Here is a 24,516-nt window from a genome sequence, read left to right on the forward strand (position 1 = left end):
GTTTTGCGTCTTTGTGAAAGTCTCGTATTTTTTCTAGCACTCTCGCTAAACTTGCTGTTTCATGTGATCGAGCCTTAGCATTAGCTTCTTCATCACGTGCATGGGTAGATCAGCTGTTTTCTGCATTTTCATTGCTTGGGGATTTTTCAGCGGTGTTTTTTTTTTGTTCATGTCCTTTTTTCCATTCCTGCCCCGCTCTGTGTTATCGAGTATAGGTTCATTTAGATGGTTTCGATGGGAGCAAGTATTCTAGGCTGCCATTCGGGTAGACGACGTAACGGAGTATCTTAATATTTCAATGTTATTTTGACTCAAAAACAAGTGAGGCAATCCCAGAATTCATTGCGCCATCTCGTGTCTCACAGAAAAATAAGCATGGCTGACAATGTAGACAAAGGAATGGAGTTATTTTCAAACTTTATTGATTATTATTACAATCATTATTGATTTTTAACTTGTACCAAGGGGAGATGGTCTATTGACATGTTAGCATGCTGTGCTACCTCAATCCATTGGTTTTAACAGCAAGATGCTAAATGCTAAACATGAAACCCGATGGAATCGCTGTCTAAGTATTGCGTTCGAATAACCTGACCTGGTTTTCAAACACACTGACAGTGTTACAAGCACAATAACACCTCAAACACTTTATAACTTGGAATCCTCTGTGGTTTTTCTCTTCAGTGTGAACACGCTGGTGAATATCTGTGTCAGTCTTCTTATTTTTTGAGCCAAAACATGTAAAACACGTGTTCCCTTCACAGGTCAGTGTGCTGGTGTTAATTAAAACTCTTTCCACACAATTAGCACTGATACAGTTTCTCTCCAGTGTGAATGCGCTGGTGTTTTTTAAGATAACTCTGATGAATAAAACTCTTCCCACACTGTGAGCACTGATACGGTTTCTCTCCCATGTGAATGCGCTGGTGTTTTTTTAAAGTACTCTGATGATTAAAACTCTTTTCACACTGTGAGCACTGATACGGTTTCACTCCAGTGTGAATGCGCTGGTGAATTTTGAGCTCACTCTGTCGATTAAAACTCTTCCCACACTGTGAGCACTGATACGGTTTCTCTCCAGTGTGAATGCGCTGGTGAATTTTGAGATAACTCTGATGATTAAAACTCTTCCCACACTGTGCGCAGTGATACGGTTTCTCTCCAGTGTGAATGCGCTGGTGATTTTTTAGATCATTCTGCTGATTAAAACTCTTCCCACACTGTGAGCACTGATACGGTTTCTCTCCAGTGTGAATGCGCTGGTGAATTTTGAGATGAGTCTGTTGATTAAAACTCTTCCCACACTGTGAGCACTGATATGGTTTCTCTCCAGTGTGAATGCGCTGGTGTAGTTTGAGATTACTCTGTCGAATAAAACTCTTCCCACACTGTGAGCACTGATACGGTTTCTCTCCACTGTGAATGCGCTGGTGTAATTTAAGAGCACTGGGATAACTAAAGCTCTTCCCACACTGTGAGCACTGATATGGTTTCTCTCCAGTGTGAATGCGCTGGTGTTTTTTAAGAGCACTTGGAGAACTAAAGCTCTTCCCACACTGTGAGCAGACGTTCCTTCTGTTCTGTTCTCTGGTGAGAGAGCTGTTAATGCTGACAGCACCAGAGGACGTCTGCTGATCACTGGAGCTTCTGGTGGGCGTCAGATCCTCATGTTCAGTCTTAATCTTCACCAGGGTCTCATATTTGACACTGTGGGGGGTCTTGATGTGTTTGTGGAGATGATTTTGGGTTGTACAGGAACGTGGACTCGAGGAGCAGCAGAAATCCTTGTTCAATCCTGAAGAAGAGAAACACAAGCTGCTCTTGTAACACAATCAATTACAAACATCACAATAAACACAGAGCAGATCAAATGATTTTCAAAGCTAAAAGTGAAGAGGAGCAAAGACACGGTACTGAGTGAGTATAGAGTGAGATAAAGAGTAAATAATCTCAGCACTTTTACTTTCAATATAGCAACAGAACATATTCACTCTTTTACACACCTCAGCTATTTACTGGATTATATTATTAATATTATAAATATCATTATTATTATTATCATTACTGATGATAGAAACATTCTGACAGATGAACCATTAATAAATAAAACAGGTTTCATTGCTCAAGATTTTAAACATTCTTACTGAGATCATCTTCATCTTCAGGTTCCTCCTTCTTCTGAGGCAGGACACCTCCAAGTGATTGGTACACTGAGGAGAGGTGTCTATCAGAGGTGATGAGTTCCAGAGGGATTAATGATACTTCACCTGAAATCACATCAACATGTGAAGAAAGCTCAACAACTGGGACTAGTGTAGGGAGGCGTGTTGTTGTTGTTGTTTTAATGATATAATAAATCTTAGTTCCATTAAAAACTTGAGTCCAGACTGGAGTGAAGCAGCACTTCTCCACAGGACAGAACCATACAGGACAGATTCTGATCCACTATCCACTAATTACTGACCCCAGTACTGACCATCCTGTTCTGTACCACACTGTCTGGTGGAAAAGTGCTAAATTGTTCCATATGTACTTACAGCAGAAATCTTCATCTTCAGATCCTTCATCTTCTAGATCCATGGGGGCGATGTGTCCCACTTCTGCTGACTGCATTATTAAAGATCTAACATAAAGACACACACACATGGATGAATGGATGGATAGATGGATGGATAGACAGACAGAGCAGCACATATTTACACATTTCAACAGCTCACAAAGTATTTACACATAATTGCTGTCTGTTTTTATTCATGGATTCGACAATGTGACGATCATAGACACAGAAACTGTACAGACACTGGAACAGTCAGTAGAACGTTCTATAAACGTTACCTGACCTGAATAAATATTTTGTTCAATGTGTAACATTATATGAACGTTCTTTTAACGTTTTTTAAAGGAGTATGTGTGTGATATTCTTTAGACGCATATTAGGAAACATTATATATATATAGTTAACTGTTTTATGTTGATTTGAAGAGGTCATTAGATGCACCACTGTAAGACTGAATTCATTGCTTCCTACTGAACATTTTTGGTTTATATAATATTTTATTCAATAATATATTTAAGATAAACCTTTATTATTCCAAAATGTCCTCATTGGATTTTATAAAAACTGCATTAAAAACTGCTGTTATCAGAACCCATCCATACAGGACAAATATTACATTACACATCATTCAGTTAAATGACTTCATAGCCTTTTATTATGTTTATTCTGCACAAACCTCTCTTCTTTACACAGCACATCAGTCTCTATCTACGGACAGTCGGACACCTCGTTCTGCACATGCACACATCCACACTGGACCTGAGATCCTTATTGTAACCAACCGTCTCTGTCTCCACACAGAACTTTTTTTTTTTCCCTTCTTCACCCCCTTTAGTGCATCTAATTGTTCAATTTGCATCGTGCCTCCTCTCTGTCTATGCCGAACCCTGCCCTGACCGAGGAGATCGAAGCTAACCAACATCCCCTCCGAAACACTGGCAGCAGCCGGATGCATCTTTGCCACCCACACATCGATGAGTTTGGCGCCACCTAGCGTTGCATGCGGAGAGACACACCCTAAGGGCACTCTTCCTCATCACTTGTGTAGGCGCCTCTTAATCAGCCGGCAGAGGTCGTAATCGCATTCTGACAGAGAGAGACCCACCCCCTCCGGTCTCCAATCCCACCCCCCCACCTGAACAACAGGCCAATTGTTGTTCATATAGCCGCCCAGCCTTCGACCGGCTGAGGGCAGAGCTGGATTCGAACCACACAGAACTTTAAGTGAAATACAAATGTCGTGTTTTCAGTTCTTTTATTCAGAAACATGAGTCTAACAAAGTACGAGCTTGTGTATTTATTTGAAGATGAAATTCCTGCCACGTGTGTTATTGAGTCAGAGCTCATTGAAGGTCAAAAGAATCTGACAAGATCTCATCGACGGCTAAACTGTTGTCATCAACTTAAAGTGAGAAATGAAAAAAAGACGTTTGTTAAGCGCTGTTGTACCAAGAGACTGTAAGAAAAGTGCTCTTCCCAAGTGAAAGATTTAATCTGACCCGTCAAACCAGCTACTGACTCACAATCAGAGTCATAACAGGTACGTTTATATCACCTCACATTAGAATGATTAAGCAATATGGTACAAGTGAGAGTGGTGATGCATCCTTGATAATATGGGTGAGCAAGAACAACATCTGGTCATCTGGACTAAACTCGGCTTTTTAATGTGACATATATCCTACATTTGTCTGAACAGTTTATAATCCTAAACTAACGTTTATGCACAAAACAAAAATGCTTCACTTCACATGTAGGGTTGCAACTAACGATTATTTCCTAATCAATCTGGTGATTATGTTTATGATTAATTGATTAGTTGGATTATTAAAAATACAAAAACTGAAACAATATTTACAAAACAAACAATACTTAAATAAAAACATCCACAACACAAGTATAATTTCCCTTCTTAATTTTGTGTAATTAAGCTGGCTGTTTAATTATTTTATGGCATATTAAATACTGCCATGTACCTCATGAAATAATGCTATTTTATAATTTACACTGTAAAATACTAACACATACGAGTAATTCAACTATTAAAAAATAACCTCAGGCACCTCTTACACATTGAAGACTTATAAATTAAAAACTGCAACAGAACTAAAAGGAAGTTTTGTATTTTATCTGTTCAGAATGGATTGGTTACAGTATAAAATATTTTACATGTACTGATAAATATGCAGAAATACTTAATAAACCACTTTGTTTACTTTGCAGGTGGAGAATGCAGAGACGCCCTCAATTACTACCTGACTTTATTTGTTTTATTCCCCATTTTCCATTGATTCATTTAAACTAATTGATTGACGATAATAATAATAACATATAATAAATACAATAGATTTTAATTGATTTTATCTCAGTTTATAAGGGATAGAAAAATTAAGGGATTGTTCTTTTTTATTTTTCATTCATTCAACTGAATTTGATTGATGATATAAAACATTTTTAAAATAAATATGTTTGCACTAATTTTGCCTCAGTTTATGTCAGTATTATCACATGAATTGTTTGAATTAAACCATCATAGCAAATGTTATCAGAGTGATTCAGATCTATTTTTGTAATTAATGGTAATATCTGAGGGGGTTGGGGGGTTCAAGCCAGAGGGATTAACATTGTCTTGGATTAACATTATCTGTAGTTATGTTAAAAGTGTGTTAAAGTAACATTTAATAAATCATTAAAAATGTTTTGGGTATGTTCTTTAACTTGTATTGAAAGCACGAATTATCATAACAGAATTAAAGAACTAAACAAATACAAATAAATTCACACACTCATTGTAAGACATTCCTATAATCTTTGTAAATGAGGTTGTGAGGATGTTCAGGGAACGTTTTCATAACTAAAACAAACATTAAGAAAACTGGACAAAATAACGTTGAAGGAACATTCCAATGCAACGTTCCCACAACCAAAATACAACGTTTGGGGAACGTTCTCAGAACGTAAGTTTGCTAGCTGGGCCAAATCCTCAGTGCTATTTTATTATGAACCTTGGTTTTATTATGAATTAGAATGTAGTTAAAATAAAAATAAAGTGTAATTGGCTTTCCTAGATGTATGAAAAACGCTCTAAAATCCCTGAACACATGTAGGTATAAACCTGGTTAAATTAAACATTAACACATAGCATTAGATAAACAACTGTTTTTTTAACTGTATGCAATCACGTACAGCTCATTTGAGCACCTTGCATAGTTCTGAAATAGTATAAAAAACCACTCACATAATAACGGCATTATATAAGTAACGGTGTATAATAGTTGCTTCATTAGAATTGGATGAAATTCCTGTTAAATGGGTTTGGCACCACCTGTAGGTTGGTCAGAATATTATAGTTCCACATATAAACAATATTCTGCTCAGCCTCGACAGGCAGTAGTTTGAGTGTGCTGCTGAGGTAAGTACGGTCTGTAGTTCAAAACTAGTATGATCATGAATAACGTTACACACACACACACACACACACACACACACACACACATATATATATATACACTGTATATATATTAGGGCTGTCAAACGATTACAAATTTTTAATCGCGATTAATCGCATTAAAAAAATATTTAAATGTTATAGAAAACAAGGATTTTTAGGTGAAATGTTACAATTAAAATGGTGAACACATTTTATGCTAAATGTACTTATGTTAAAAACTGCTAGGACAAGAGAAAACTGTAAGGGAGTTTTATTCACTCACATACTAGGCAGTAATACTATCCAGCAGAGACCCTTGACTTCGTATATATGTCAGATTGTAGGTTAAAATTTCTCCATCAGCAAACATTGTAGATCAGCGGTGCTTTAGGTGGGATAAGGCGTAGTTATTGTAACAGACTTTTCTGTGCTTGTATCGTGACAATGGTTTGATGGACGTTTCTACACAAAGTGAGTGTGTTTTGACCCTTTGGGGCTTCCATAGTTCATGTAATAGCATGCTTGGCTAACGTGATGACTCTCGGTACCGTAACAGAAGAAGCTAATAAAAGTGTTCTGCTTCGGACAACTTGTGAATATAGCGTGTATTTATTTCTTTATTAAGCGAGTGCATCACTACGACGCTCGGTTACATTATGTTAACAAACCGCAAATGAAACAAACGGTGGCAAGTCCACCCCACACTTTGAGAAACGAATGAGAGATGCCGTTCACGGTCAAGTCTCAACATGAACTACGGATAACTCGCAGGGCCAAATAGAATTTGCGTTAACGGCACTATCGCATTAAATTGAGATCGCGTTAATGCGTTATTATCGCGTTTACAGCCCTAATATATATATATATATATTTATAATATATAATATACTGTATATATACTGTATATATATATATATATATATTAGGGCTGTCAAACGATTAAAATTTTTAATCGCGATTAATCTCAGAATTTCATATAGTTAATCGCGATTAATCGCATTAAAAAAAATCTGTGTAAATGTTATAGAAAACAAGGATTTTTAAGTGAAATGTTACAATTAAAATGGTGAACACATTTTATGCTAAATGTACTGATGTTAAAAACTGCTGGGACAAGAGAAAACTGTAAGGGAGTTTTATTCACTCACATACTAGGCAGTAAATGTCAGATTGTAGTTTAGAATTTCTCCATCAGCAAACATTGTAGATCAGCGGTGCTTTAGGTGGGATAAGGCGTAGTTATTGTAACAGACTTTTCTGTGGTTGTATTGTGACAATGGTTTGATGGCCGTTTCTACACGAAGTGAGTGTGTTTTGACCCTTTGGGGCTTCCATAGTGCATGGACTAACGTGCTTGACTCAGCTTTCCGGTATTTGGTACCTTAACAGAATAAGTTAATAAAAGTGTTCTGCTCCCGACAACTTGTGAATATAGCGTGTATTTATTTCTTTATTAAGCAAGTGCATCACTACAACGCTCGGTTACATTATGTTAACAAACCGCAAATGAAAAACGTTTGTTCTACCAGTCAAGTATCAACATGAACTAGAATTTGCGTTAACGGCACTATTTTTTTTAATCGCGTTAAATTGAAATCGCGTTAATGCGTTATTATCGCGTTAACTTCGACAGCCCTAATATATATATATATCAGAAATAAATTAGGTTAAAGGTAGCACAGAATTAGAGGCGTTCCACTCAACGAGTCAAAAACAGATGTGCGCATGCTCGGTAGGACAAATCGATGGGTACTTTGGGTAAGATAAATCAACAGAACAACGGCAGCACCCGCTGCTCTCCGAGGACAGTAACTGTAGAACAATGTTTAATTTCACGTTCGAGTCTCCAAAAGTCTCCAATAACACCAGAAAAAATCGCTAAAGGCGTCTGAAAACTCGCTAAGTTGGCAACACTAATTGATCTACAATGTTTAGGTTTATTCTCACCCCTACTGGACGACATGAACTGCTTTTTCATCTCTGGATGAATGAGAAAAGATTCCCACAGACACACTCCAAAATATTGTATACCGCCTTCACAGATGAGTGGAAACTCTTATCAGAATCAGAATCTTTATTATTCACCAAGTATCAGATATAATCTTATAACCAGATAGTTGACCATATTGTTCAAATGTCTGCATCAGATGGGGGGTAATGAGTGAGTTGGTTGCCCTAGGAAGATTAGAATGTCATCGGCGTAACAGGCCAGTTTGTGCTCTGTCCCTTTAATAGTAATTCCCATAATATCCTCATTTTGTTTAATATATTGAGCTAATGGTTCCAGGCAGAAAGCAAACAGCTGAGGCGACCATGCACAGCCCTGTCTCGAGCCCCTTTCGATGTTAAAACTATTTGATAAATATCCATTGATTTTAATCCTAGCCCTTGGTTTATCATATAGTGCAGAGGTGTCAAACTCATTTTCACCAAGGGCCACATCAGCATTATGGTGGTCCTCAAAGGGCCGATTGTAACGTATCCTGCTGTGATTGCTGTCTGTTGTTTTTCTTGGAGGCTGAATTCTGCATTTATATTGTCCTCCTTTACCACAGACACGGCCTCATAACACAAGAGATGCACTGGTTTCTCTTCCTGAAGCAAAAACTTGTTTTCACTTTCATTAAATTTCCTCCTTCTGCTTAATTTTATTAATTGTCTTCTTCTACATTTTGGGATTATGTGTAAATATTTCTTATCTACTGGCAGGCTGTGTCACTTTGCAGGTCACAAAATCATCATGCATTCTGAGAGATGCAATTTATGTAGGATTTTACAGTGTATTTTAAGGCAATTGTTCTGCCCTCACTAATAGTGCATCCCCCTTTCTCGGCTAGACAGACAGACAGACAGACAGACAGACAGTTCCCTTCAAAATACAGTTGGTTTATTTGCTTCCCAGCTGTGATACACTGTGTGCATTAAAATGAAGTAAAAATACAAACAATAAAAACAATAAATAACGTAATACAGTAACAGCACACAGCTGTACTTAAGTGTTACATCTGGTACAATATGAGATTTAACCGAACGTAAAATAGCGCTAACGAGTTAGCATTTTGTGTAAAGATACTAATTGCTATAGTAACGGTAACAATTGTATTTAATTACGGTAAATTTGTAGCTAAAACGCTGTGATATACTCACTAAACATTTACTAACAAATGAGAATATAAACGCCACTACTTACAGACGATGCTTCTGTATATTGCAGGATAATTATTTGTATTTATTTATTATTGTTTACATTACTGACTACGCTACCCCGCGTTCTTTTGCCGTAAAAGCCACATGGCTTCTCAGTGAAGGTTAAAGTTAGTTGCCATGACTACGATTTCACAGTTGCCGCTTAAAGGCGCAGGAGCGCATTAAATTATAAGCGCGTCTCTGTAACAACTCGAAAAGTGCGTCTCTGTAACAACTCGAAAAGTGCGTCTCTGTAACAACTCGAAGCATCACAACAACCATACAGTCGTTTAAGCTCTCGCAGGCCACAGAAAATGACTTGGCGGGCCGGATTTGGCCCGCAGGTCGTGAGTTTGACACCCCTGATATAGTGTCTGTATAGGTTTAATAATCATGTCATGTAAGTCAAATCTGTATAAGGTTCTATAGAGAAAGGTCCAGTTAACTAAATCGAAAGCCCGTTTACATCAACACATCACTAATGCTTTTATTTTATATTTTGTAAATGGTCTATAATATGTAGTGATCTTCGTATATTGTTCACTGTTTGGCATTGCTGTATAAAACCCATCTGATCATGGTGAATCAAGACAGGTGGGAACTTTTCTAATCGTCTGGCCATGATAGAGGTAAACAGTCTATAATCTACATTACGAACACATATTGGTCTGTAGGATCCACAGTCCATTTTGTCCTTGCCTTCTTTTAATATAGCTGATATTACAGCCTCCTTCCAACTAGATGGTGCCTGTGCCCAATTTACAGTGGAGAGCACCACAGGAATCAATTTACTTTCAAATTCTTTATACCATTCTGTCGTAAAGCCATCCAATACTGGTGATTTGTTTAATTTAAGTCTACTAATTAAAGCAATAAGCCACGAGAGGCCGTACGTTACTGTGATTTTAGCACGGGGATGACGTTTTTGGCACAACGCGAAGCGGAATGCCTAAAACCTCTTTCCCCGTGCTAAAATCATAACAGTAACGTACGGTCTCGAGTGGCTTATTGCTTTTATAAAACGGCGGTCAACATAAAATACAATAAATACAACAATGTTTATTCATAAATGTATTCATTGTGTATAAACTTACAATAAAGCATTCTTCCGCGACGCAAGGTAATCCGAGTAACAGTGTTGCTAGGCAACATGAGGGCGAAAGTAACATTACTTTTTCTATTCAGTGGCGTATTAATATGGAATGATGTGAGGTGGTCCTAGGTGTGCGTTTATCGGGGATTTTACAACGGCTTCGAACGCGGCTCAGCCAATCAGATTTTAGGACCGGAACTATCCGTTTTATAATGCTGCTTTTAGTTCTTCTTCTGTTATATCAGCAGTGAGGCTTTTGTTTTGTTCCTCATTTAAATGTAGCTCTAACAAATTCAGGAAAGCATCAATTTGGCTCACATTTTCCCCAGGAATTTTGGAATATAACGTTTTAAAAAATGCTTCAAAACTATCTTGGATTTTGCTTATTTTATGTTTTATTGTTTTTGTTCTTGGGTCTTTAATTTTATAAATTGTATTTTCTGCTATCTTTCTTTTTCAATTTCCATGCCAATATTTTCATTGATTTGGGTCAACTTTCATAATGTCTCTGTTTCAGAAACATTAGGTTTGTTTTAATTTTTGTGTGGCCAAATTATTAATTTCATGTCTAGTTTTTAAAATTTCTTCTTTTTAAAATGGAGTTCCTCCATTTTTTTTTATTCTTAATTTTTGTTTTATATGCTGATATTGCTATAATTTAGGACAGCCTTTAAGGCAGTGCTGTCCAAACTTTTTTCTAGGAGGGCCAGATTAGTCATAATAATGTTACACCGCGTCCCCTGTTCTGACTTTTGTCTGCCGTACTTTTTCCTGCCCTTGTAATTTACAGAAGAACTATTTATCCAAAAAAAAAATAGGGGGCTATTCTAAGAAAAAAGAATGCTGCATTATTTTTTACTTTATTATTATTATTATTACCGTATAGGACTCAATTCTGTAATACAGGCATAACTAATCGTACATGTCACATAGTGGTGGTAAATTCAGTTCATTTTATGGACTTGGGTTAGTCTGAGTGACTCAGTAATGTGATTCGGTTCACTTGAGTCACTTGTACTGACATCTTGATTGATTTACTGCATGAAAACGCATCCAAACATCACTTGTCTTCCGTGCAGTCAGAGCCAGGGCCAATCAGAGGACTCATAGGATCCGGGTTAATTGAGATCTCGGACTCGTGATTTCTGATTCAGTACGAAGATTCGAATCCTTAACCGAGGCGATTCAATATTTCCTGTTCTCGGCCAATAAACATCCAAAAAATAATAAAATTGCACGAACTAACTCTGCAGTAAACAAGGAGCAACAACAATCAAATATATTTCACAAAGTTATTTGGTAAGTAATAAGCAGAACGCTGATTTTAAAAAAGCATTAGATGTTGTAATAGTTTTACCGTGACATGTACGATTAGTTCTGCCTGTATTACAGAATTGAGTTCTATACGGTAATACTGTATAACAGCGGTAATATAATAGCATAACGTTATTATGACTTTTTGCTCCGTCTTCTCAACACTTGTACCTGATTTACACTTTATATGAAGTATGTATACTCACGTCAGCGTGTGCACGCGCTCGCACTTTTATTTCTGGTTGAACTGATAAAAAATTTTAATATTAAAAAATTAAAATACGACCCGTTTTTCAATTTCTGCTTATTTGTTGTTTGATTTTTTTTATCTTAAAACGAAAAACGAATAACGCCCCATTTTCGTGTTTTTCAACTTTGGGATTTAAAGTGAAAAACAAATTACCAAAGGTACACGGACCCTGCTCTCAATTTGTTTATATAAATAATAAATGCTCGGAAACTACAAAAGTAAAGTGTGGTGTTCCACAGGGGTCGGTACTGGGACCGCTATTATTTACACTCTACATATATGCTTCCACTAGGCGAAATTATTCATAAACATGGCATAAACTTTCACTGCTATGCAGATGACACACAGCTGTATATATCAGCCAAACCAAATGATACTGACACAATCAGTAAGATAGAAGATTGTGTAAACGACATAAAAAACTGGATGTCGTGTAACTTTCTTTTATTTAATTCAGATAAAACAGAGGTTTTACTTGCTGGCTCTAAAGCTGCAAGAGACAAGTTGTCTAACCTGGTGCTAAACCTAAACACGTTCTCTGTTACTCCCAGCCCAGATGTAAAAAACTTGGGTGTCACAATAGATTCAGATCTGTACTTTGATACACACGTTAATAATATTACTAGAGTTGCTTTCTATCATCTGTGTAATATCTCTAAAATAAGAAATATACTATCTGTTAATGACAGAAAAACTGATCCATGCGTTTATAACTTCTGGGTTAGATTATTGTAATGCTCTTCTAACTGGATGCTCTGGTAGATCCATAAACAAACTCCAGTTAGTTCAAAATGCAGCAGCTTGAGTGCTAACTAGAACTAAAAAATTGATCATATTACTCCTGTTCTATCATCTCTACACTGGCTGCCAGTTAAATTCAGAATTGATTACAAAATAGTTTTACTAACCTATAAAGCGCTACATGTTCTGGCTCCACAGTATCTGAGTAAACTTATTAATCACTACAACCCAGCGTGTCCACTTCGTTCACAAGATGCAGGGTTACTTATAGTTCCTAGATTTAGAAAGACCACAGCTGGTGGAAGAGCATTTTCTTACAAAGCTCCACAACTCTGGAATAATCTTCCTGCCTCTGTTCGGGATTCGGACACAGTCTCAATGTTTAAGTCTAGACTGAAAACATATTTATTTTCTCAGGCTTTTGATTAGTATAGACAAAGGCGCAGAGCTTGGGGGTTCTTGGTCATAGAAACTTGTGGTGATCAGGGATGTTGGGTTGCTGTCGTTCTGCCTCTCTGTCCGATCACTCCGGTTTGATGATGGTGGGGAGATGGGCGCTGATGTCCTATGAAAGCTTTCATGACCTTGTTACCTGCTCGCTCTCCCTTTTAGTTATGCTGTAATAATTAGGGCTGCCGGAGTCTAAAACTCTCTGTAAAACTGTTTTACTCAACTAGCATGGTACATTATTAACTACACTCTGTGTTGTTTTACCCTGAGGGCATTCTGATGGAAACCTGTTTACCCGCTGAGGTTAAGGATTGAAGTCGAGACTGCCATGACGACGACGACGCTGCTCCTGCCGGATGTGACGGGTCTGGAGTAATTGCACCAAGAATGACAAGAAATCACTACAGACCTTATTAAAGACTAGACCGAATAATAACTCTATTATTATTATTTATTTATTTATCTATTTATTACTAGTTACAACTTTTAGTTTATTTAATTCTGTGTTTGTATGATTTGTGTAAATCCTATTTATTTACAGTTTCCTCCAGACCACCCAAGAAGGATGGGCCCTGCTGAGTCTGGTTCCTCTCAAGGTTTCTTCCTGTAATTTTCAGGGAGTTTTTCCTTGCCACAGTCGCCCTTGGCTTGCTCAACAGGGGTTTTTGTATCTGTTGGTCCTGGATTTTGTAAAGTTGCTTTGAGACAATGTCTATTGTAAAAAACGTTATATAAATAAAGTTGACTTGACAAGCCTCATAAATTTTTATGGACTTGATGAGACAAAGATGAACCTTTACCAATGTGATGGAAAGGCTAAAGTTTGGAGAAAGAAAGGATCTGCTCATGATCCCAAACATACAAGCTCATCTGTGAAACACAGTGGAGGTAATGTCATGGCTTGGGCTTGCATGGCTTCTTCTGGTATGGGCTCAGTAATCTTCATTGATGATGTCACGCATGATGGCAGCAGTACAATGAACTCAGAAGTCTACAGAAACATTTTGTCTGTTAATTTAAAGAAAGATGCAACCAAACTGATTGGGAGATCCTTCATCATGCAGCAAGATAATGACCCAAAACACACTGCCAAAACTACAAAGGAGTCCATCAGGGGCAAGAAGTGGAAGGTTTTGGACCAGCCTAAACCCTATAGAGCATGCATTTTACCTGCTAAGGAGGAGACTGAAGGGAGTAACCCCCCAAAACAAACACCAACTAAAAGAGGCTGCAGTAAAAGCCTGGACAAACATCACAAAAGAAGAAAAAGTTTAGTGATGTCAGTGGGTCACATGCTTGATGCAGTTATTGCAAGCAAAGGATTTGCAACTAAATATTAAGTCTTATTCACTTTAATCTGTTTTAAGTTGATCTGTTCCAATACTTTTGCTCACAAGAAAAATGGGTGGGTCAGACAAATGGTGCTATCTTCTGAACTGTGTATCAGATCCAGATGTAAATACCTGGAAATAAAAGCTGAAATGTTGATCTTTTGTCTCATATTCATCTTTTAATGTCAAACCCAAATGTTTTCAGTCTACAGCAAAAATAAAGGGATTGGCCTCACTGTTCCAATACTTTTTGAGGGGACTGTATAAACACAGACATAAAGCTTAATTGATTCACTCCCTGAACAAACAAATGCAAGTAAACTATAAACATCAAACATTAACAACGATGTGGTTCCAAGGTTGGGGTCTTCAACAAATGACCCTGTACTAAGCTAGAAAGAATATCTAGCTGTGGGGGAAGGTCTCTCCAAAGAAAATTTCAGTGTGTGTTCCTCCCGCGTATATTTTAAGAGCCATTAAGGGAAACAATAGTAAAAAATTTATACTGAACTGAAGAATCACAGCGCATTATATATTTCTTTTTTTTTTTTTATTGGGAAAAGTCAAAGAAGCAAGTACAGAATTCACTTGTAACAAATCCAGTGTCACAATTATTATTTTAAAATATTATAAACCAAGATTACAATTTCTGTTATAAACAAAATACACACAGGTGGGGTAAATTGAAATACAAAATTAGTACACCAGAATTTTCGACTTTCCCTTGTGATTACATCACAGTTTTAAATATGAAAACTTTTTACAATGTGAAAGGGGAGGCTTACTTTAATAGTAACAAGAAGAGGAGGGTGAAGATGTCATTAAAGTCTAAACAAAGTCTGGTCGTTGGGGTCCTATGTACTCTAGCCATTTAGACCAAATCTGGTAAAATTTGTCCTTCTGAATTCTTAAGGAATAAGTTAGTTTTTCCATAACAAAAATTTTATAAACAATATTAATCCACTCATGTATTTGGGGAGGTTCAGTGGACAACCATTTTCTTGTGATTACCTTCTTACTTGCAACCAACAAAATCGACAGTAATTTTTTATCATTATGACACATATCAACAGAGAGGTTTCCCAGATATAGAAAATCAAAGTCAAATGGTATGTTTATCTGGAATGTAGTACAGACAGCCTGGTGGATAGCTTTCCAGTACCCAGATAGAATAGTACACTCCCAGAAAATATGAAAATGACCTGCCCCGTCAGAACCACACATTCTCCAACACCCGGATCCTGAACCTTGATATCGTTTCTGTACCGGTGTAATAAAAAAATCTAAGGATGTTTTTCCAGCAGAATTCTCTCCAGGTTAGGCTACTTGTTGTGGTCCACTGAAATTCACATATTTTTTCCCAATGAGAGTGATATTTTCCCCTCTTTTTCCCACTTTTCCTTAATGTACAAAGTATTATCCTTCTTAGAAATAAGGAAATCTTTACAAAGTTTTGATATAATTTTAGGGCAAGTATCTGATTTAATAGCTAAGCTAATATATTTAAGGACTCCTGTGTCAAGAGCTTTTGGGTTAACGTGTTTAAAAGATTCGTTAAAATAATGTCGTATTTGGAGATATCTGTAGAAATCCTTCTGTTCCAGTCCATATTTTTTTTTCAGGGACTGGAATGATTGAAATACTCCATTATGCAGAAAAGTGCTAATAGTTGTTAGTCCCTTCTCTGCCCACATTTTAAAGCCATTATCACTTTTGTTTGGGGGAAACTCCACATCATAGGCACACCATTTAAATAATTTTACAGAATCCTGGATCCCAGTTAACTTAATTGTCTTTTCCCAAATCTTCATAGTTAAGTTAATTCAGGGATTCTCCCTGTCTGAAAGCTGCTTCATTAATGCTCTGTCTGCTACCATAGCCTCCAACGGGAAGCCTACCGCCAGAGAAATTTCAATTTCCTTCCATCTTGCTACATGTTTATTGCACCAACCTATTAAAGGCTTTAACTGAGAAGCATAGAAATAATCACGGAGGCACGGGAGGGCAATTCCACCCTTTTCTTTTCGCTGTTGTAGTGTGGTATACCTCAATCTGGGCCTTCTCCCCTGCCAAACAAAACGAGAGATCAATTTGTCCCACTCTCTAAATTGTTGGTCTGATATCTCTACTGGTAGGGACTGAAAAAGATAAAGTAGTCGAGGTAATATATTCATTTTGATTGTCTCTACCCTCCTAATTAAGGTAAGACAAGGGATTAGGTTCCATCTCTGCATATCTTTCTTAATTTTAACGTTTAAGGGACCGTAGTTCGCCTGAAACAAATTTGACAGCTCTTTTGGTAAAACCACCCCCAGATACTTTATGGAATTTGCCTGCCACTTAAACGTATATGCATCTCTGAGAGTTCTTGGAGGGACAAAGTTTAGGGTAATCACCTGAGTCTTTTGTATGTTAAGTTTATATCCTGAAAGTGGCCCATATTCTTCCAGAGTGGCCATCAGTTCCACAAACGCCTGGGTGGGTTGCCTTAGATACACTAAAACATCATCTGCAAATAATGCAATTTTATGTTCTGAACCACGCACCTCAATTCCCTTAATATTTTGATTCTGTCTTATTGCCTGACTTAAAGGTTCAATAAATAATGAAAACAACAATGGTGAAATTGGGCATCCTTGCCTAGTCCCTCTTTCCAATATAAATGAGTTTGAAAGGTTCCCATTTATTTTAATTCTTGCACTGGGCTTATTATATATTGATTGTATTAATCTAAGAAATGCATGATGAAAGCCAAACTTTTTTAAAACTTTGTACAAAAAAGACCATCCAACTGAGTCAAACGCCTTCTCCGCATCTAGACTCACTAGCATTGCCTCAAGTTTGTTTTGATGAATGTACCTCATAATGTGCAAGGTCCTCCTTATGTTATCTTGTGTTTGTCTCTGTCGTATAAAGCCAGTTTGGTCTAAGTGAATAATGTTAGGCAGAAACTGCTCAACTCTTCGCGCTAAAATCGAGGTGAATAATTTATAATCCAAATTAAGAACACTGATTGGTCTGTAGATCCCACAATCTAAAATATCTTTTCCCTCTTTAGGTATAACTGAAATAATTGCTTCCCTCCAAGATAGTGGGATCTCTCCCGTTTCTATTACCCAGTTCATAGCCGACAATAATATTGGGGCAAGTTGATCCTTGAGTAATTTATACCATTCGGCAGTGTACCCGTCTGGTCCTGGAGATTTTCCTGGTTTTTTTCCGGAAATTTTCCTGATTTAATCTAGAGATGGCTAAATTTAACTCCTCAACAGTTATCTTCTGTGTGAGCCTTTCATTCTGTGAGTCCGTTACACCAGGCAGTTGTAAAGAGTCTAGGAATTTATCTATCTGAAGGTCATTTGGCAGTTGTGTTTGTGAGTATAAATCTTTATAATACATCTCAAAACTTTCTTGTATTTTCTCCATTTTAGTTTCCATCTCTCTAGTTTTTGGGTTTCTAATTCTATAAATAGTGTTATCTGCTTGTTGTTTCCGCAGTTTATAGGCTAAGAGTTTTGCTGATCTTCCTCCCACTTCATAATGTCTTTGTTTTAAGTATAGAAGAGCCTCCTGTGTTTTTAAACTATATATCTCATTAATCTCATGTTTTAATCTATTTATTTCCTGATCCGGTTTTGTGTGGGTTGTATTGTAATTAGTAGTCTGTAACCTTTTTAGTTGTGCCTGTAATTGTTCTAATTTTTGGGACCTCAATTTTTTATTGATAGATGTCATCTCTATGACTTTCCCCCTCATAACGGCCTTCATAGCATCCCACAGTACTGCTGGTGAAACATCTCCATTATCATTTTGTACAAGATATTCTCTAATATCCAATCTCAGCTTCTGTACATTCTGCGGGTTATTCATAATAGATGAATTCAACCTCCATAATGTTGTTCTATGTGTCCTACCCAATTTAATAGATAAGTGGACTGGGGCATGATCAGATAGATCTATTGTACCAATATCACTACCCCCCACTTTATATCTATCTCGGCTAAAAATAAGAAAATAATCTATTCTTGAGTAGGTTGAATGCGGCGAGGAATAATGTGTATAATCCCTACCGGATGGGTACGACTCTCTCCAAATATCTATTAATCCCAATTCCTTCATTACCAAGTTGATTTTCTTACTCACCGAGCTTTGTTGGCTAATCACTCTAGAACAATCTAGGTTTGGGTTCAGGCGAACATTCCAGTCCCCACCACAAATCAGTGTACCCTGTGAGCTGGCCATCATATCAAACAGCTTTTTATAGAAATTCCATTCACTTCCCGGAGGGGCGTATATATTCAATAATGAGACCACTGAACCTTCTATTTTCCCTGTGACCATTACAAATCTCCCTTCTTCATCCCTAATATCTGATATGTGTTCAAATAACAGTGTATTCGATATCAAAATTGCTACACCCCTTTTATGCCCTACTTTGTGTGAGGAGAAATACAAGTGCTTAAAACCCATGGACTTTAGTTTGGTATGCTCTGTTTTGTTCAAGTGTGTTTCTTGTAAAAAAGCGATGTGCTTTTTCTTTTTTCAGTTTAGACAAAATTTTCCGTCTTTTAATTGGATTTAGGACCCCATTAACGTTAAATGAAATTATTTTTGTAACACAATCTGACTGCATTTCTTTTCACACCAGAAAAACAAATGAATAGACAATCCTCCCACAATCTCTTCTGAAAGCCATAGTTAGTAAATCCCCTTAACAACAGGAACAGTTGCAAACAAACAAGAAAATGATAGAACAGTTCGAAATAGAGAACATTTGTATATACACTTGGTAGTTCCGAAAATGTGGTCTTAATGCAGACCTTGAGCACGTCAACCCTTCTGGAGGGAAAGCCTCCATCATTTGTTTTAAGAGGGCCCCCCATTGTTTGCCTTAAATGGCATCAAGATTTTGTCCCGACAACATTACTTTATCTGACTAGGAAAATAAAATACTTCTCTGCGTTTTGAAAAAATAGACATTTTTACCCAACGGAATCTAAACACATAAGTGCAGAAGTCACTTTCAGTCATTTAGTGTTTTGCGCTTGAAAGTGGCTAGTTTTTCTCTGAAGCCCACAGCCCCCCCGCCGCGGCCGCCCCGCCTCGAACGCGGTCTGCTCGGTTGCCATGACAATCGCCGTATCTGATCCAGAAGCTTGTCGGGCTGAGTGATCACTCTTACTGACAGACTCCGATCAGACATATCGCGTGTTGCCTCCTCCACTGAATCGTACATCACTGTTCCTTCATCATAAAACACTTTCAGCTTTGCAGGATACAGAGTCCGAAACTTTATGTTGTTGTCTTTCAGAGCCCGACGCGCCGCCGCGTATTCTCGTCGTTTGGCGAGGATTCCGGACACGTAATCGTGGTCCAGAGTTATCCTGCTGTTTTCCCACACGAAACCTTTCTTTTGCCACGCCAGTTTCAAAACTTCTTCCTTCGTTCTGTAGCTAAGAAATCTGACGACCAGCGATCTCGGAGGTGCCCCAGCGGGAGGCTGCGGGCTCACGGCTCTTCGCTCTGTATAATTCGCGTTTCAGCCACGTCCAGCCTTGAGTTAATTTTTGAAATTTCTCCTTTAATTGCTTGAAGCTGGCTTTTGCAGTCCTGCCGAAAATCTTTTATTTCTCTTAAAATTAACTCCAAGTTCGCTACTTCTACTGTTATTTCCGCGCGCCCACCATCTTGATCCGTAGCATTGGCTGGAGAATCACTGCCACCCGATTCAGGTGGTTTTTCTGGGTGTTGGGTCGTCTTTTTACCCTTAAACCTAGTCGCCATACCTGCCCCTTCTTCCATGTGATAATCTTTTCCCTATTTTAATAATAACTTCAAAGTTTAGGGGCGTTTTCTTTACTTTTTGTCGGGAGACACTTTCTTATGCCGCCATTTGGCTGATGACGTCACCGGAACCCTCCGCATTATATATTTCAAAGTAAGGAAAATAGCGTCTTTTAAATAAAGTTACATTTAGCTTATATACATTTCTAAGGTTAATCCAACCTTACTACTCTCCTGAAGGGGGCAGGGGCTGTCTTCTAAACGCGTCTCTCTCTGATATTTTGTCCTCGCTCTTCGCATGCTCACTACTGTTTCCTCCCTCCCACCGTCTCCCACATTGAGCGAGAGAACTGTTCAGCCAGGGACTCTTTATGTGGTCACGTTGATAGGGAAGCCTCTGTCTCTCATATCTTTAGTCGCCTCCTCCAGTGTGTTACAGCTGCATCTCATCCTCGTAGAACACACGTAGTTTAGCAGGGAACAGTGTTTGGTAGCGGAGTACTTTCATCGGAGTATACTTTACGTTTCTGTAGTACTGCTGGAGGGTAGACCTGATCAAAATGTATTGGCCTCCCATTCAAATTCACCATTTTCTGTCCCCACACCTTGCAAAGAAGCTCTTCTTTAGTTTTGTATCTGACAAATTTAATTATCATCAACCGTGGCTTGTCCTTCTTACTCTCGGGGGGTCTCGGGGCGAGTGCGCGGTGTGCTCTCTCAATATCCAGCTGAGTGATCGCTGGGAGCTCGAGCGTTTCCCGAAGTAACTTCACTATAAATTCCCCCATAATCGGCACTTCCGCTCCCTCTGGGATATTATATATCCGGAAGTTCTCTCTCCGGGATCTCCCTTCCTGATCGATTAGTTTGTTCTCTTGTTGAGTCACTATTTTTATCAGCTTGCCTACTACCTGCTCCATATTTTGGTCTTCTCAATTCGTGTCTCTGCTTCTGCTATTTTATGATTGATGAGAGCAAGCTCAGATTTAATATCCCATAACTGCTGTTTTGCGTCTTTGTGAAAGTCTCGTATTTTTTCTAGCACTCTCGCTAAACTTGCTGCTTCATGTGATCAAGCCTTAGCATTAACTTCTTCATTATGTGCATGGGTAGATGAGCTGTTTTCTCAAACATGAGTGAGCATCAGAAGCGTTCTTAGTGATGTAGGCAATCCCAGAATTCATTGCACCACCTCGTCTCTCACAGAAAAATAAGCATGTCTGATGGTGTAGATTTACATTTACAATTTCAGCATTTAGCACAAGCTTTAATCCAAAGCGACTTACACAATGAGCTTAACTCCAGTGTGAATGCGCTGGTGTATTTTGAGAACACTCTGACGATTAAAACTCTTCTGATACGGTTTCTCTCCAGTGTGAATGCGCTGGTAATTTCTGAGATAATGTTGATCACTAAAACTCTTCCCACACTGTGAGCACTGATACGGTTTCACTCCAGTGTGAATGCGCTGGTGTATTTTGAGATGACTCTGTTGATTAAAACTCTTCCCACACTGTGAGCACTGATACGGTTTCTCTCCGGTGCGAATGCACTGGTGTATTTTAAGAGCACTTGGAAAAATAAAGCTCTCTTTACACTGTGAGCACTTATACGGTTTCTCTCCAGTGTGAATGCGCTGATGTATTTTAAAAGCACTCGGAGAACTAAAGCTCTTCCCACACTATAAGCACTGACATGGTTTCTCTCCAGTGTGAATGCGCTGGTGTATATTAAGAGTACTCTGTTGATTAAAACTCTTCCCACACTGTGAGCACTAATACGGTTTCTCTCAAGTGTGAATGCGTTGATGTATTTTGAGATTATTCTGTTGATTAAAACTCTTCCCACACTGTGAGCACTGATACGGTTTCTCTCCAGTGTGAATGCGCTGGTGTATTTTAAGAGCACTGGGAGAACTAAAGCTCTTCCCACACTGTGAGCACTGATACGGTTTCTCTACAGTATGAATGCGCTGGTGTATTTTAAGAGCATTTGGAAAACTAAAGCTCTTCCAACACTGTGAGCACTGATACGGTTTCACTCCAGTGTGAATGCGCTGGTGTATTTTAAGAGAACTGGGAGAACTAAAGCTCTTCCCACACTGTGAGCACTGATACGGTTTCTCTACAGTATGAATGCGCTGGTGTATTTTAAGAGCATTTGGAAAACTAAAGCTCTTCCCACACTGTGAGCACTGATACGGTTTCACTCCAGTGTGAATGCGCTGGTGCATTTTAAGAGCACTTGGAGAACTAAAGCTGTTCCCACACTGTGAGCACTGATACGGTTTCTCTCCAGTGTGAATGCGCTGGTGTCTTTTAAAATCACTCTGATAACTAAAACTCTTCCCACACTGTGAGCACTGATATGGTTTCTCTCCAGTGTGAATGCGCTGGTGCATTTTAAGAGCATTTGGAGAACTAAAGCTGTTCCCACACTGTGAGCACTGATACGGTTTCTCTCCAGTGTGAATGCGCTGGTGTTTTTTGAGAGAACTATGTTGATTAAAACTCTTCCCACACTGTGAGCACTTATACGGTTTCTCTCCAGTGTGAATGCGCTGGTGACTTTGGAGATTACTCTGTTGATTAAAGCTCTTCCCACACTGTGAGCACTGATATGGTTTCTCTTCAGTGTGAATGCGCTGGTGACTTTGGAGATTACTCTGTTGATTAAAACTCTTTCCACACTGTGAGCACTGATATGGTTTCTCTCCAGTGTGAATGCGCTGGTGCATTTTGAGAACACTCGGAGAACTAAAGCTCTTCCCACACTGTGAGCAGACGTTCCTTCTGTTCTGTTCTCTGGTGAGAGAGCTGTTAATGCTGACAGCACCAGAGGACGTCTGCTGATCACTGGAGCTTCTGGTGGGCGTCAGATCCTCATGTTCAGTCTTAATCTTCACCAGGGTCTCATATTTGACACTGTGGGGGGTCTTGATGTGTTTGTGGAGATGATTTTGGGTTGTACAGGAACGTGGACTCGAGGAGCAGCAGAAATCCTTGTTCAGTCCTGAAGAAGAAAAACACAAGCTGCTCTTGTAACACCATCAATTACAAACATCACAATAAACACAGAGCAGATCAAATGATTTTCAAAGCTAAAAGTGAAGAGGAGCAAAGACACGGTACTGAGTGAGTATAGAGTGAGATAAAGAGGAAATAACCTCAGCACTTTTACTTTCAATATAGCAACAGAACATATTCACTCTTTTACACACCTCAGTTATTTACTGGATTATATTATTAATATTACAAATATCATTATTATTATTATCATTACTGATGATAGAAACATTCTGACAGATGAACCATTAATAAATAAAACAGGTTTCATTGCTCAAGATTTGAAACATTCTTACTGAGATCATCTTCATCTTCAGGTTCCTCCTTCTTCTGAGGCAGGACACCTCCAAGTGATTGGTACACTGAGGAGAGGTGTCTATCAGAGGTGATGAGTTCCAGAGGGATTAATGATACTTCACCTGAAATCACATCAACATGTGAAGAAAGCTCAACAACTGGGACTAGTGTAGGGAGGCGTGTTGTTGTTGTTGTTGTTTTAATGATATAATAAATCTTAGTTCCATTAAAAACTTGAGTCCAGACTGGAGTGAAGCAGCACTTCTCCACAGGACAGAACCATACAGGACAGATTCTGATCCACTATCCACTAATTACTGACCCCAGTACTGACCATCCTGTTCTGTACCACACTGTCTGGTGGAAAAGTGCTAAATTGTTCCATATGTACTTACAGCAGAAATCTTCATCTTCAGATCCTTCATCTTTTATATCCATGGGGGCGATGTGTCCCACTTCTGCTGACTGCATTATTAAAGATCTAACATAAAGACACACACACATGGATGAATGGATGGATAGATGGATGGACAGACAGACAGCAGCACATATTTACACATTTCAACAGCTCACAAAGTATTTACATATAATTGCTGTCTGTTTTTATTCATGGATCTGAAAATGTGACGATGTGGTTGGTCATTACAAAAGCAAAATCAAAATAAAGAAACTGTAAAATTACTTGTAAACAAAGATACTTAATGCTTTTCGATAGAAAACAACCTTAAATCGAAGCTAAATGAACTTTATGTTTGTACAAAACAGTAAGAGAGAATCATCATATGTGTCATAAAGATCACAAGAGCAGATGTGTGTCTCATATGAGAGACGTTGTCCCACCCTGCCATCATGTTGTTATTGTCACATGGGTTGAGGTGTGAATGGGGGTTAAACTGCTTCATATGTGGTTAATAATCGCTGTTGTAAGTCACCACCTTTGTTTAAAGATGATCATTCCAGACACAGATGGCCTCCTTTAGTCCTCTTTTAAATCTGCCTTCTATGTCCAAAATGTGAA

General features: G+C 38.3%; 1 pseudogene; it reads right to left on the reverse strand.

Annotated features, from left to right (window-relative positions):
* Nucleotides 1–22,873, reverse strand: part of LOC134334881 (uncharacterized) — a 169,036-nt pseudogene extending 146,163 nt beyond the window's left edge.
* Nucleotides 22,874–24,516: the final 1,643 nt, after the last annotated feature.

Source organism: Trichomycterus rosablanca, chromosome 2 (genome assembly GCF_030014385.1).
Source record: "Trichomycterus rosablanca isolate fTriRos1 chromosome 2, fTriRos1.hap1, whole genome shotgun sequence".
In the NCBI taxonomy this organism is placed as follows: domain Eukaryota; kingdom Metazoa; phylum Chordata; class Actinopteri; order Siluriformes; family Trichomycteridae; genus Trichomycterus; species Trichomycterus rosablanca.